The sequence below is a fragment of the Pan paniscus genome, chromosome 3 (genome assembly GCF_029289425.2).
Source record: "Pan paniscus chromosome 3, NHGRI_mPanPan1-v2.0_pri, whole genome shotgun sequence".
NCBI lineage: Eukaryota > Metazoa > Chordata > Mammalia > Primates > Hominidae > Pan > Pan paniscus.
The window spans coordinates 152113754-152130464 of NC_073252.2; the positions used below are offsets into that span (position 1 = coordinate 152113754).

Here is a 16711-nt window from a genome sequence, read left to right on the forward strand (position 1 = left end):
ATAGTGTTCCACGGTGTATATGTACTACATTTTCTTTACCCAGTCTGTCATTGATGGACATTTGGGTTGGTTCCATGTCTTTACTATTGTAAATAGCGCTGCAATAAACATAAGTGTGCGTGTGTCTTTATAGTAGAATGATTTATATTCTTTTGGGTAGGGGCTATCAAATTTTTTATGAAGACTAGGTGGCCAGACAGCATATCTGCTCAGTTGTTCCTCCATTCCTACCCATTTTCCATACTCTCTCACACTCACTTTCACCCTCATCCTCACCAAAGGATGATAAAGCAAATGCCTACAATTGCAAGTGAGTGAGCAAGCAAGTCAAACGGAGAAAGACGAGCTATAGGAAGCTAAGCAGAATCATATGCTAAAACAGGGAGGTGCCTGCTTCACTTGGGATAAAGCCAGAAGCTTCCTTCCATCTCTTTGGTATCATTTCAGGCCTAGTTGAAAGTGAACGTGAACAGTAAAACGGGTGACCTTGAGCACAAGCTTATGGATAATGATAGTAAAAAAGGAATTGTGTTTCACAAAACCACAGATTTCAGTTCCTTGAGGCTCTGAAAAAGTAAACAAGGAAGCTGACACATGACAGCATATCTTGAGAGCACACTCGAAGAATTTTTAGACACTTGTGATAAGAAGCTTTTTGGGGAATGTTCAGTTGTTTTTCCCTCCACACAGAAGCAGTGGGAGGCAGAGTTTAGATTTCTGAGTATTCCAGAACCTGGGGAGGGTCATAGCTGCTGCTGTTGCTAGAGAAGTCTGCAGAGTTAAGAGCAATAAAGGCAGTAAAAATAAAACCTAAAATAAGTATTTGGCCTTCTGTTTCTCAGCCTTCTCACTATGTGAGGCTCTTAGACTTCCTCCCTACCAAACAGTGGGCCAGACCTGCCTTCACTGTCATTTTCATCCTTGATTTATCTGTTTTCTTCAATGGAATTTTTGTTTGTTTTTTTTGTTGTTTTTTTTGTTTGTTTGTTTGTTTTTGAGACAGAGTGTCGCTCTGTCACCCAGGCTGGAGTGGCACGATCTCGGCTCACTGCAACCTCTGCCTCCCTGATTCAAGCAAGTCTCCTGCCTCAGCCTCCTGAGTAGCTGGGACTACAGGCGTGCACCACCACGCCCAGCTAATTTTTTTGTATTTTTAGTAGAGACGAGGTTTCACTATGTTGGCCAGGATGGTCTTGATCTCCTGACCTCATGATCCGCCCGCCTCAGCCCCCCAAAGTGCTGGGATTACAGGTGTGAGCCAGCACGCCCGGCCTCAATTGAATTTTTAATGAACCCCTCAGAGATAGTATCTTTGTATCTGAATAATTCCTAGGCGAGGTTTAGATATATCGAGTATGGTCAACTTCATTAGAACACATGAAAGTGGTGACTATTTTCTTCTCCCTCAGTTAGTTCATATCATCCTGTTTCTCTAGTGATAAAATATGAAAGATTCCAAAAGTTGTAAAAGGAGAGAAAACAGGAATATAGAAGCAGGGAGTGCGTAGGGAAGATAAGGAGAGTGGCAGGGAACTAAATCTTGAGAAAGCACAGAACTCAACAGACATAGACCGAAAACCTTGTTTGTTATTAAATCTTACCTTAGATTGAACAAGTGAAACTCCATCCCTGAGAAAGCTCACCTGTGAACTGCACAATTTCAGTGCATTTTTTTTTCTTAGAGTTATTAATAAGCTGAATTGAGATAATGCCAATGCCTTTTGGAAATAAGAACCAAACAAATGCAAGGTGGCCTGGAAAATTGTCTCCAAAAAAAGGCAGTGAGACCCCCATGAAACATTTTTAACTGTATTTTTCAAAATTGCTTTTGTTTTCAAAGATTTACAACTTCAGGGAGACAAAGGAAACTCCAGCTCATCTCCCACATCATTGATTGAGAGGACCATCTTCTGACTCTCTGCACATGTAAGTACCTTGCTTTCACTAGTTAGAAGCTCTTGCACTCCAGTCCTTACCTCCTGATGCAGTTTGTTCCTTATATTCTGTCTGTGATTAATGTAGGTAACTTCCAACAACACCTGTCACATTTTAATCTAAGCTAAAGGGAGAACTATAGCCTATAGGCACAGTAGGTAATTTCATGAACTTGTTTCTGAAAGATAGAGAATGACTGAGTAATGGAAAAATTGTGAGATCCTTCTGTTTCAACTCAGTGCATTACCAAATTGAGTGCTGGAGGAAGATCCCAAGGAAAGGAGAAAGAAGGACCAATTAGGGAGAAATCATAAATACTTGAATAGTTAGATAAGCTGCCCATTAATTAGAGAAAAAAATAAGTTATGAAGAGATAAAGGAAAATTTGAAGGAGAGCAGACAAAAAGCACCATGCGAGGAAGCTTGTAATTAAAAACAGAATGAATGAAAACAGATCACAATTGGCTAAGTGGATGAAAAGAGAGGAATGGAAAAATAACATAGTTTTAACAAATGACAATGATAGAGGTAAAGACTCTTCCAACAAAAAGCAAGGATTAAAAAAAAAAGAGATAATCTTCAAAGCAAAAAGAGACCCAAAAGTCTACCTGAAACTGAATGGCAGAAACAAGAAAGAAAAAACTTGAAAGGGGGGAAAAAAGACAAAACATACAGGAGAAGTAAGTAGACCCAGAAACACACATAAGAAAACATTATAAAACAGACCTATCTTATTCAAACATTAATGAAAGAATGAAGCTCTGAGAGTAGTAAAATATTAATTATTATTCCACTACCTGCTAGTCTGTCTCTGCTGGCAGCTTTAGCATATCTACTTGTTTGAGTGACAACCTCCTGTCTTTGCTATTTCTCGCACTTTTTAAAGTCCCTCTCCCCAGGAGAGAACTTATTTTACTCTTATAGAACCTGTATAAATAATGGGCCAAGAAATCTTGTGTTTTGAAGATTGACTGAGAAAAAAAATTTCCAAAATGTTCTCCAAGTTGAAAAAGATGTAGAAGCCTTAGACCAAATGGTAGGTCAGTACCCAGAATATTCCCAAATAGATTTGTATCTGTAATTGGAAATAATGGCAATTTCTAGGGTTATTTGAGGACAAAATGAGATTATACACTTAGAACATGTCTGGCATCTAGTATGCACACAATAAATATTAGCTGTTATTGTAAGCATGGACACTCATTTTTATCAGATGGTGGGCCAAACCCTGTTGGACCGTGACATACTTATTGCTTCTTCCTGGGTCTCTCAACCCAAGTGAGAAGTCAGCAAAGAAATCATTTGGGAAACCCTCTGTTTTTGTTTGTTTGTTTGTTTGTTTTTAATACCATAATTAGATTAACTAATGCTTGTTCCATTATTTCCTATGAACAATCCAAGTTTTTTCTTTCAGGAAGCTGTGCCCTGTGGTCAGGGCCAGACATATTTCTGTGCTTTTCCTCTCCACCTGCTTCTCCCCTGTGATGCAAAGGCAAAGGGGCTGTGGGTGTGGCTGAGTGCTCAGGAGGGCACCGCCCAGTGAGGTCAGTGAGTGTCAGTGACTCACGTCCGCCTAGAATTGCCCCCACCAGGGCCTTGCTGAGTCTTCTCCCTGCTGCTGGGAATTTTGTCCCACCTTTATGTAGATGTGCGTTACTGAGTTTATCTGCATAGGAAAGGATATGAGCTCTGAGTTCCTGGACTCTTCCTCCTCTCAGGTTCCTTAGAATGATTTAGGAGTAGGATTCTGAGCATCTTGGGGAGCTCTCCTGGGGGGTCTAATCACCCATGTCTCAGGGACATGGGAAGGCCTAACAATCAAAGTGCACTTGGTGCTAGACATAGAAGTGGGAAGAAAGTGGAGAACAAATGAACAGGAGGCTGGCTATCTGGATATCTGGATGAGGGGCCCGAAGGACCATAGAGACCACCTAAGCCATGGGATAGACAAAGAATGGGCAGTGTCCAGAAGCAGAACTGGAAAGTCCCCTATACACACATGGCCCACCCATGCTAGATTTTCAGTCCCTGGAACCAACACTGCCACTGACAAATATGTTATTTCTGGGAGATTCTCTGACCTCACTTATGCTTAGTTTCTTCATATATATAGTGGGAATTTTATAACTCATTTGTCAATCTTTTCCTGGAATAAAAACAAATGAGATACAGAAATGCTTTGCAAGCAGATGAACTAAATAAATACATCCAGAGAACTGGCAAACCGTACTGCTCCTTCCTACCCACTTCTTTGCTAAGTTTTGGAAGAGGATTTGTGGACAAACATCTTATTTTACACCTCCCATCTGGGGACAATATATCAAATGACTTACAACATTTTAATCATGTAACACAAGTCTACTGTTATGAGTATTTGAAGTGTTGAAGATTTAAAAAGAAATGAAAATGACAATGCCTTCATTTAAAAGTGGAATGTTCTCTGAAAAAGTCAGAAAGAACTCCAAACTCAATTATTATTATTGAATCATATTTATTAAACAGTGTATGCTGTGTCCTCAAGAAAGAGCCTACACACACAAACAGATTAAGAAACACAAAACTCCAAACCCCAGAACGAACACTATGGTTGAAAATGCCCAGAGCACATGTGACTTTTCAGGAACCTCTGATGACCCTGAAGCCACAGACAGGGAACCCTGGCTCTAGACTGTTAGCAACTCCAGACAGGAACAATGCTTTATTTGTTGTTGTACCCCAAATCCCAGCACAGTGCCAGCATCTAAGAGATGTCATTCTGAATTGTCAGGGCTAGACTCATTGTTATTTATGCTGTTTGAACACAAGCGCAGGTATGAAGGACAGCTTTGGACCAGGGACTCAGAGGGAGGATAACAATAGCTGAAGAGTTTGAAAAGCAAGACAAGAGCACAGGTATCCAAACTGCTGAGAAGTGACTCTACTTCTCAGCTAGCTATGAAGGTGTGGTGGACAGGGACAGTCCTAACAGCCAGCTAAGAATTCAGGAGAACACCTGAGGACAAGATCTTGATACAGTTATTGGAACCACGGTACAAGATGAGGTGTGACTAAGGGCAAGCCAGACCAGAGGCTAGTTACAGAAAATGGGTGCAAATCATAGAGAATGGGTATTCCCAGCCTCCTAGGGTAGGGTAATGAAGGGTCTAGGAGTCAGGGAAATAATTGCAGGAGGTTCTATCTTTGACTGTGCCTGGGACCGGAAGAGATCACTCAGCTTCTCTGAGGTTGTTCCATGGAGCTTGCAAGTTTTCAAAGCACTCTTAGGCCCACTTTTAGAGCTTCATAAATACAAGACAGCTTCTTAGTTTTGATTGCTTCTACCTTATGCCAAGCATATGGTACTGAAAAAATTAAACAGTAGACATTTTTTACAATAATCAGTTGTAAAAATAATCGATTGGTGATATTAAAATGTTGTTTACCCGTATTCATCCTTCCACATAGTGTAGTCTAACAGACGTCATTTAACCTCAACACTTAATCATCTGCTTCTAAAACGCTGCTGCTCTTGTGGGGTATTATACTCCATTATTCTAAGACTAGGGAGTACTTGGAAGAGAAGATCCAGAAGAGTGGCATCATAGTTGGGTAGGCTGGGCTACATCTCATGAAGATGCATTTATAAGAACAAAACTCATTTGAAGGGGAAATATAAATGATACCTACATTAGCTGATAAATAGAAGCTAATTAAGAGATTTTCTGTAAATTTTAAGTTTACAGACTCTTAGAATCAGAAGGGATCTTGGAAATTACCACATTGCCAATTACTAATTTTCAATTGAAGAACCAGGTTTTAAGGTTGAGTGGGTTGCTGAAGGCCAGGAAGTTAGAGGAAAGGAATAGGATCTGTTTCCTCTCATCCCAATCAATGCTCCTTCCGGGGACCTCCCTGGCTGGAGGAAATGGGGTGGGGATAAGAACCAGGAGGAGAGATGTGTAGATTACTCCTTTCTTCTCAATGTCTGCCATACGGAAGTCATTTTGTCCAGTGGGGGAATTGTAAGGAAAAAACCATATTTTAAAATTCCCTAACAAATATGACATCACAAGTCAGGTTTCTTCTCTAGAATTTCTAGTTGTTTCTAATGACAACCTTATTTATTAACTCCCATAGCATTATTTTTACTTGTTTTCTAAGAAAAATAAAGGTTTTGAAAGTAATATTTTTGAGTAGGAAAAAACTAGGAGATCAAAAACTGAGAAAAATATGAACAAAATTATTTTAAAATTTGTGTTTCTTTTTAAATTGTATTACTTTTGATAGAATAAACCCATTTTAAGCAGTATTATAATAATGAAGTTTACATTGTGGCAAAATTAGCTTTTGATTTATTACAAACAATATTTCTGATAATATTTTTTGAGGAATTTGTTACCCCATTAAAATTTTCGTTACATCTCTACTTGAATGTCTGTAGTTTCTGGTTAAGACTGATTAAATCTAAGGAAATGTTCTTCTTAGATGAAAGAAGGGGTTCAATGCATCATGCTTCCTCTGTAAATGCTTTTGCTAATGGAGTGCTCATGTTCAACCAGATGTGGGAAAATTCTATCGACAGGCCCTTGAATAACTAATTGACAATTACCATGGGAAGTCTTTTGATAGAAGGCCACTTGACATTTATTAAATGTCAAACTTCCTTAGACCACAGATATCACATGTTTCTAATGTGACTTGAATCCTTTGAGAGAAAGAAATCAGTCATGTCTGATGCCAGGGTTAATATAGATTTGGGGCTGTCTTTATTCTTTAAGGAGGATGACAGCTAACATTTATGGAGTACTTATCATGTGCAAGTCTCTGTTCTAAGTATTTTATATGGATTAACAACATTATTATTGTCCCAATCTTACTGTTGAGGGAAATAAGGCACAACAGGTTAAGAACTTGGCTAAGATATACAGCTCATAAGGAAGTCTAGGTCCAGAGACTGTGCCCTTTTATGTTATACTGCCTTCCTTTTTTTTTTTTAGGCTATTAAATTACTATAATTGTATTTTTTAGTGGAGAAAGACAGCTAGGTATAATTTATTATAGGTGGTGTATTCCCCAAATTCTGGATCTGTTTGCTTCCTATGGTTTTTTTTAAATTTTTTTTTATTATTATACTTTAAGTTTTAGGGTACATGTGCACAACGTGCAGGTTAGTTACATATGTATACATGTGTCATGTTGGTGTGCTGCACCCATTAACTCATCATTTAACATTAGGTATATCTCCTAATGCTATCTCTCCCCCCTCCCCCCACCCAACAACAGGTCCCGGTGTGTGATGTTCCTCTTTCTGTGTCCATGTGTTCTCATTGTTCAATTTCCACCTATGAGTGAGAACATGCAGTGTTTGGTTTTTAGTCCTTGCGATAGTTTGCTGAGAATGATGGTTTCCAGCTTCATCCATGTCCCTACAAAGGACATGAACTCATCATTTTTTTATGGCTGCATAGTATTCCATGGTGTATATGTGCCACATTTTCTTAATCTAGTCTATCATTGTTGGACATTTGGGTTGGTTCCAAGTCTTTGCTATTGTGAATAGTGCCGCAATAAACATACATGTGCATGTGTCTTTATAGCAGCATGATTTATAATCCTTTGGGTATATACCCAGTAATGGGATGGCTGGGTCAAATGGTATTTCTAGTTCTAGATCCCTGAGGAATCGCCACACTGACTTCCACAATGGCTGAACTAGTTTACAGTCCCACCAACAGTGTAAAAGTGTTCCTATTTCTCCACATCCTCTCCAGCACCTGTTGTTTCCTGACTTTTTAATGATCGCCATTCTAACTGGTGATACTGCCTTCTATGAGTAAAAATTTCTATACATTGTTATCATTGTCCCTAACAGGCCATGATTTTAGATTATTCACTAGGGTTCTACTAAATAAAGAAAATATGGATCCTTAAATTAACTCATTATCTCTAATTGTCCCCTCTACATGAGCAGTGATAGCAATGATGGCTATTATTATTATTTTGGACTTTTAAAATAAGTTTTTATTTCCAGTGGAAATAGAACCTTGTCACCATTATTAATCTGGCATTGCACTGCACGGTACAGTAGGCACTAGTTTCCTGTGGCTATTTAAAATGAAATTAATTACTATTAAGTATTGTCATACTCTGTTTTCTGTTGCTTCTAAAAGAATAACTGAAACTGGGTAATTTATAGAGAAAAATAATTTATTCCTTATGTTATATAGGCTGGTAAGTCCAAGGTCAAGGGGCTACATCTGGTGAGGGCCTTCTGACTAGTGAGGACTCTCTGCAGAGTCCCAAGGCAGTTCAGGGCATCACATGGTTAGGAGCTAAGCTTGCTAGCTTGGGTCTGTCTTCCTCTTGTTCTAAAGCCACAAATCCCACTCCCATGCACCCACTAATCCATTAACATATTAATCCATTAACATATTAATCCATTAATTCATGAATGAATTAATCTATTCATGAGAGCAGAGTCCCCATGACCCACTCACCTCTTAAAGGCCCTGCCTGTCAATTCTGCCACATTGGAGATTAACTTTCAACGTGAGTTTTGAAGGGGACAAACCTTCAAACCATAGCAAGTACAATTTAAAAAGTAGTTCTCAGTCATACTAGCTATGTTTTTAGTCCTTAATAGTCACAGGTGGACAGTGGCTACCATAGATATAAAAAACTTCTATCATAATAGAGAGTTCTATTGAACAGCAATGTGTTATAGAATGCTCAGCTTCTTTATATGTAACTAAACAAATCAATTACTAGCTGCAGAATGCAGCCAGGAGACAGAACTTCATCTATTTGGGGGAAAAAAAACAAACTCATAAATTTATCTTTAAACTTGTGAGGTTGGAACTAATTAACGTTTCCTATTTGACCTTGAACCAAGTCAACATAAAGTGAGAAAGTTACAAGTGAGAGGAGACAGATTGGCTGGTGATTTGATGAATCAGTAAATTATTTATGTAAAGAAGGGAGGATCTTTTCCATGGAGCTAAAGGGAGTGTGTTAGAAGGACTCTTGCCTCCCCATAACTAGAATAACTCACTTTTGATGTATAGTAACATGGATATATATACCATTTAGAATGTCAAAATGAGCAGAATATTTTGCCATAGGAACATGTTTTGAAGATTTCTGAGAAAGAAATGGGATTTTAGGATCTTTTCCAGTCATGTGAAAGGGACTTGTTTTAGTCAGCTTTCTCCAGAGAGACAGAAACTATAGAATATAGACAGTAATACATAAAAAGGGATTTGTTAGAGGAATTGGCTCCCTTGATTATGGAAGCTGGGAAGTCTCAAGATAGGCTGTCTGCAAGCTGGAGAACCAGGAAAGCAGATAGCCTGGCTTGGCCCATGTCTAAAGGCCTCAGGACCAAGGAAGCCAATGGTGTAACCCTCAGTCAGAAGTTGAAGGTCTAACAGCATGGGGGTGGGGAGGTGGGTGTCACATAAGTCCTGGAGTCCGAAGGCCAGAGAACCTGGTGTTTTGATACCCAAGGGCAGGAAAAGAAGAATGTCTTGGCACTGGCACAGAGATTAAATTTGCTCTTTCTTCATCTTTTTGTTCCATTCAGGCCTCCATCCAATTGGATGGCACCTGTCCACATTGAGGGCAGATCTTCCCACTCAGTCCACTGGCTCATATACCAATGTCCTCTGGAAACACCCTCATAGACACACCTGGAACAGCCCCATCATTCATCGTTCTAATCAAAAGCAACACAGGAAGGGGAACATCACACACCGGGGCCTGTGGTGGGGTGGGGGGAGGGGGGAGGGATAGCATTAGGAGATATACCTAATATTAAATGACGAGTTAATGGGTGCAGCACACCAACATGGCACATGTATACATATGTAACTAACCTGCACGTTGTGCACATGTACCCTAAAACTTAAAGTATAATAAATAAAAAATAAAAAATAAATATGTGGTAAAAAATCCCCGCCCCCCCCAAAAAAAAAGCACATCCACCTGGGTTTTCCTTTCAGCAGGAGAGAGACAGGCTCTGTACCTGCTGCTGCACTGACAATAACTGATGCTTTACCAGCTCTCTGGGTATCCCTCAATCTAGTCAAGTTGACCCCCAAAATTAACCATCACAGTACAAAAGGACTGACTTGCTTAGGATTATGCAGGTCAGACTGGCTTTTAGATTTCTGGGTTGGGACCAAAGATACCAGGATCTGTGGTCATGATTCATTCTGGTGAGGGAAAAATGTTGTGGGTGAGGTATTATGTTTTGTGCAAGAGATAATTTTGACTCCAGGTCTGTTTGTCCACCAAAAGCCTGTCTTCCCACTATGGCACATGTCATTGGTACATATCCCACAAGTTTAGCAAATTTAATTGGGGAAGTCAGAAAAGATGTTGCCCGGAAGAATGGCCTCAGGAAGAGGAAAGAGTGGGAGCCACAGGCTGATTGGATGTTAACAGGAGAGCTGCTCTAGGGAAGAAGATTGGCCACGATGGAGGCACTGGGATGGGGAGGAGGAGACACAACACATTTAATAGCTCTCCTTTGGCCACAGTAGCCTCGAAGAAATGGAAATTAGTACTTAAATTATGTAGGAAGGTAGACTATAGTAATGAGCACAAGAGAGAATTTTCCCTACTATTGCTGTCCAAAGGTGTCATCCTGTGAAGAAGCTGAGACTGACTGCATCAACAGTAACTAGCCTTCGTTATGGAAGTTTCCTATGGTCCTAAACTTGACTTCAAGGTTAAGTTCTGTTAGGCACTAGCACTCCAGAAGGGTCAACCTCCTCTGAATCCTGATGCATTCATTCATGTCTCAATTAAGGGAAATGACATCATTTTAGAGAATTGGCACTTTCAAGGGGGTCAGTAAGTAAACTTACAGTATTAAATGGACTCGTCAAATGGCAAACAACACACTTTCCAGTGCACAGAAATGAGCAGTGTTTTCCTCTGAGACTGCTCTTTTCCTCCTCCGCCATAGGTAACAATCCTAGACCAGTATTATTCAATGTTCCTCTAGGTACCCTCTTTATTTTCCTGAGAAGGTAGAACATTCTTCTGTTTAGCATTTGTTTTCCTGTGTTTTCATCTAAAAAACCATCTGCTGTATTCTCAGAAAAGTGTTTCTCAGGAGGCGAGGAGTTAGGACTGATGTAGAGGTGATGTGAAGTGGAGGTGGAAAAGAAAATGAATCAGTAGAGCTGCTTGTGAAAGCTGACACAAAGTCTGTATTAAGACTTTTGGCTCAAGTTTTTGTATATTTTTGGGTGCATTCTAGGTTTACAGAAATAATTTTTAAAAGCAAAAATAAAAATAATAATTGAGAGCTAGGTTGGGCACGGTGGCTCACACCTGTAATCCCAGTGCTTTGGGAGGCTGAAGCAGGCAGATCACCTGAGGTCTGGAGATCGAGACCAGCCTGACCAACATGGAGAAACCCTGTCTCTACTAAAAATACAAAATTAGCTGGACGTGGTGGTGCATGCCTGTAATCCTAGCTACTCAAGAGGCTGAGGCAGGAGAGTTGCTTGAACCTGGGAGGTGGAGGTTGTGGTGAGCCAAGACTGTGCCATTTCACTGCAGCCTGGGCAAGAGCGAAACTCCATCTCAAAATACTACTACTACTACTACTACTACTACTACTACTACTACTAATAATAATAATAATAATAACTGAGAGCTAAAACATATTTCACCTGTAGGGCACTATCTCAATCTATTCTGGGACTGAGATCATTTGGGGCTGCTGAGAGAAAAGCTGACATAAAATGAATTTTTGTGGCCTCGTTTAATGTGTAAGGTCATAAAAATGAGTATCACCACCTCAGATTGGAGCAGAAATGCCAAGAGTCAGCTTCTTTGTGCCTTTTATCAAAGCCACGCCTGCACTATGAATCATGGTCAGCTTGTGGGTCCACCAATAATATCGGTATTGTGAATAGCTTCAGGTTAATATGTCCAGACATGATTGAAGTGGAGATCTTTGGCTCTACAAACCCATTGGTGCTGGCAGGCATTTGTTGCACATGGAACCAAGGGTCTCTGCACACAGACTAGCATATTCCAGTCGGTGGAAAGGATGCTGGGGATGGGCTCCTCCTCTTCCCAGTCCCACATAGTCATCAGTGTGTGATTGTGCTTTTGGAATGACCATGAGTACACCAGGAACCCACTTGTTGCCAGACACTTCTTGTGGGCTTGCAATAGTTTCACTCTCCTGAGAAAACTGGGGCTTGCTTGTCCATAGTGAATACCATACCCTTTTCTTCCGCCTGTCTCTCCTTGAAGGAAGCTTTATGCTCAAAGAGACAGTAACTACTAAACATCTCTTTTCCTTTAAAGGAACGGGACGTGAAGTTACAAAAATATGACTCTAAATCTGTGTTTGTCTTTCTCTACTTCCAGGATTGTTAGGTTACCATTGTGAAACAGTTTTCAGCATACAAAGTGCTGTCATGTACATTTTTCTTTTTTTTTCTTTTTTTTTTTTTGAGACAGAGTCTCGCTCTGTCACCCAGGGTGGAGTGCAGTGGCGTGATCTCCACTCACTGCAAGCTCCGCCTCCTGAGTTCACGTCATTCTCTCTGCCCCAGCGTCCAGAGTGGCTGGGACTACAGGTGCCCGCCACTACGCCCGGCTAATTTTTTGTATTTTTAGTGTAGATGGGGTTTCACTGTGTTAGCCAGGATGGTCTCGATCTCCTGACCTCATAATCCACCCGCCTCAGCCTCCCAAGGTGCTAAATTATTTATTTTATTCTGGCAGGAAGATGTCAGTCATAATTGTGCTAGGATGCAACATCTGTATATGTAAAGATATGTCAAGGACCTAGACACTTAAATTGGCCCATTTATTAATAGAGGCAAGGCAGTTAAGGGAGAAATATCACATTGGCAGCATTTAGCTAGAAGGACAAATTCTCAGTCATCATTAAATGCCCAGATGATACAAAGACTCAGCTTTTCCCTGGGAGAACTATGGCAGCTAAATAATAGGATAAACACCCTGCTTATCTATACCAAGCAAATCTCCCAAACTTATACTTCTTTGGAGACATACCTCCTCTTCTTATTCATTTTTACATAGGCAAGTAAAAATGTAGACATGATTAAGAAATCAAGGACTCAGCTTCCAACAAATGCAATTAAGGCCACAAACAAAACTACACTTAATTATGAAGTTGAATGGTGACATGATCATTCTCTGTGTGCTTTCTATGGGTCACTTGCCAATCAGAAAATGCCACATCTCATTCATCACAGAAACAAGGGGCTCTTTTGCTCAAAGTTAAAATGTGTATTTTAAAAACCCCAACAGTTCTCAGGTTCTGTGGTTCACCCCTAGTAATGTTGTAGAGTTACATGATTGCATTCACTACTGATATTCTTTGTAATGTGAAAGAAAAGAAAACTCATTGGCAGAGGATGCTGATTAAAGCATATGCCTAAAAAATTTTCCACAGCACTTAAATGCTTAAAGATTCATTGCCACAGTTTGCATAGAAAAAACACTCTTTTAGAAGACAAATTAGTTTTCCTAAGTAAGCAGTATGAATATGAATTTAGAAGCAGCCAAGTTTTAAAGTAAAATCTTTTTATTTGATATTGATACTTATAATCATTATTTTTTATTTGAAAAATACTACCAACTACTCAGCTCTGTGATAGCTTACTATGTTGCCAGATTTGCTTCAGATCTTTAAAAGTAATAAAATATTACAACCACATTTGAAGACCACACGCTCCTGTCTTCCCAGTGGTGAGCACCATTGTGTACTTGTATCACATTGAACATGTATATGTTTATTGACTATACAAATTTCCTTTTCTGTAATTTTTCTTTGTTCATTTATCTGTTAAGCTAGCACTTTCTTACTAATTTGTTATTAGGTTGTTGCAAAAGTAATCGCTGTTTTTGCCGGTACTTTCAATGGCAAAAACTGTGATTACTTTTGCACCAACCTAATAAAGGTTATGGATATTAAGGCTTTTTTTCATGATGTATATTGTAAATGTCTTCTTCTAGGTTGTGGATTCTTTTATAACGTTGTATAGCATGATTGTTTCAACACTACTTCTTAATTTTAAAGTAATTTATGAATCTTTTCTTGTGTTTTTGTATTTTGTTTAACAAAGTCTTTCCTACTCTAAGACTATAAAGATACTCTCCTATATTTTAATCTCAAAGTTTAAAATTTAATTTTAATTTCATATATGTGATGAAGAGATCCAATTTCATTTTCTTTTTTATAAAAATAATAATTCAGCACCATTTATTAAATTATACACTCTCTCTTTATTTACTAAGCTATCTCCATATCAAATTTCCACACAGGTGTGTATTTCTAGGCTACTCTAATCTATTCATCTCTTTCTATCTCATAGGATCCTCCTATCCTTTCTTTTTTCTTCAAAGTTGTCTTCATTGTTCTTGTACCTTTATTCTTCTGTATTAACTTTTAAATAGTATTGTCAAATTCCACAAAAATCCAGACTGGCCCTTTGATTAAATTGCATTGAGTTTATAAATGAATTCATAGAGAATTATCACATTTAAATTATTGAGTATTATTTTCCACTATATATCATCATTTAATTAGGTATTTTATTTACTAAAATAATAATTTAAAATTTTTTTCCAAAAGATCTTCAAAATGTTGTTAGATTTATTCTTAGACACCTTATAGTCCTTGTTATTGTGAATGAGATTATGAGATTTTCTTCTATTACATTTTCCATTTGATTGTATATAGAGGTGTTAAAGATATTTGATATTGATCTTGTATTCACACATGTTATGAGTTCTCTGTTAGTTCTAATAGTTTACGTATAGAATAGATGTCTAGATAGTGATATTGTCTATAAATATGGACTGTTGACAGTTTTTTTTCCCAAATTTCCCTCCTTCCCTCCCTCCTCCCACCCTTTCTTTCCTTCCTTCCTTCCTTCCTTCCTTCCTTCCTTCCTTCCTTTCTTCCTTCCTTCCTTCCTGACTGCCTGCCTACCTTCCTTTCTTTTTTCCCTACTATTATATACAGCTATTGGTACACTTTTAAATAGTAATAGAAGTGAACCTTAAGTCATGGGCAGATTGACTTAGTTCTTATTCATGAGATCAAGTGTCTATCCAGGTTCTCAAGTTCCCAGGTGGTCAGCAACTTATCTTGTTCTATCCTTTTTAGGAGGAGGGAGCTCAGCAGCCCTAACCTGCTTCTGGTTTTAAGTACTTAGCTTAGCTATGTTCCCCATCTTGCAAAGAACATTTTAAGCACTTTCCTTCATAAATGTAAAATGTCCATGTCTAGCAATGCCTACTTCCTGCAGTAGACCGGGCCCAAACTTCAGCCTTGCACACGGCTCATTTCTTGTTCAATATCTTGGGAGATTTTTCTCTAGAGTACATACCAAGAAATGAAATTATCCCACTTTCTAAGATATCTTCAGCTTCACTAGATATTGCCATGGAGATGATTTTCTTGTGTTTTAATTTGCCTATGCCATTTTTACTTTTATTTGTGCTTTAAGCATTTTATCTCTTGTTGCTATTTTTCTGCAGTGAAAACTGAAACAATATATGAACTTTTGGAGCCATTTTGGCCAGAAAAGTCATCAGTTCTATTTTAAACATGACTTTCTTTGTGTGTAAGAAAAGGTGGGAATCAGAACAATTATAATTATGTGTCTGCAGAATTATCCTTCAATTATGAATTCACTATGACTATAGATTCAAACACAAGGAAAATATCTGCCCAATGGTCATATGGCTTATTTATCATTTGTTGAACATGATCTGTGCATACTAAAGAATTGTTAAAACAGGGTCTGACATACAATGGATATTTGTCCAAAGCTCATGTTGAAAGGTGATCCCTGATGTTGGAGGTGGGGCCCAGTGGGTGCTGTTTGGTCATGGGGGTGGATCCCTCATGAATGGGTTGGTGCCGTCCCTGTGAGTTCTTGCTCTGTTAGTACACACAGAACTGGTTGTTTAAAAAAGCATGGCACCTCCTCCGCGTTTCTCTTGATCCTTCTTTCACCATGTGACATGCCACTTCCCTTCCCCTTCCACCATGATTAGATACTTCTTGAAGTCCTCACCAGAAGCAGATGCTGGCACCACACTTTTTGTACAGCCTGCAGAACCATGAGCCAAATAAACCTATTTTCTTTATAAATTGCCCCTTCTCAAGTGTTCTTTATATCAGCACAAAATGGAATAACTTAAGGCCACTATAAGTTTATTGTTTTAAAAATTAGACCTTCCTAAGGTGCTTTCAAGTATGTAAAAGACACACTTTAAGACAATGTAGTGAAGGGGTTAAGAGAAGCGCTTCCAGTCACACCACTGAGTTGGAGTCTAGGTTCCACCAATTACTAGCCATGGTTTCCTTATTAATAAAATGGGACCCTATTAGTACCTACCCTGAAGGGTTATTTTGAAGATTAAACAAAATATACTACACTTAAAACATTTAGCACCGGATTTGGCACATAACAAACACTCAATAAAATTTAGCTATTATTTACTTAAGTTCACAAAGGTTAATATATTATCTTTTATGTGATACATAATCTGACAATAATCTGAAGCTTTTATTTTCATTACTTTCAATTTGTCCATTTCATAAAATTAACCACTTATGCTTCCTGTAATTAAAATTTAGGATAGGGGTTTTCCATAATTTTTAGATAAAAATAGAAGCTATATTTTTAAACAAATTAAATCAGAAAAAGTTGAACTTCATAATCAAAGTCTATTTGCTTGTGTCTCATTGCTGAAGATTACTTTAATATTCTAACAATAGGCA

The 16711-nt window shown here is 38.6% G+C and overlaps 1 long non-coding RNA gene across 1 annotated transcript in view; it reads left to right on the forward strand.

Annotated features, from left to right (window-relative positions):
* The window catches only part of LOC134730293 (uncharacterized), a 462039-nt gene that overhangs the window by 400051 nt on the left and 45277 nt on the right, over positions 1 to 16711 (forward strand). The window contains exon 10 of the long non-coding RNA XR_010112048.1: positions 1841 to 1926. This is a non-coding gene — a long non-coding RNA (uncharacterized LOC134730293). The remainder of the gene's footprint in view (positions 1 to 1840; positions 1927 to 16711) is intronic.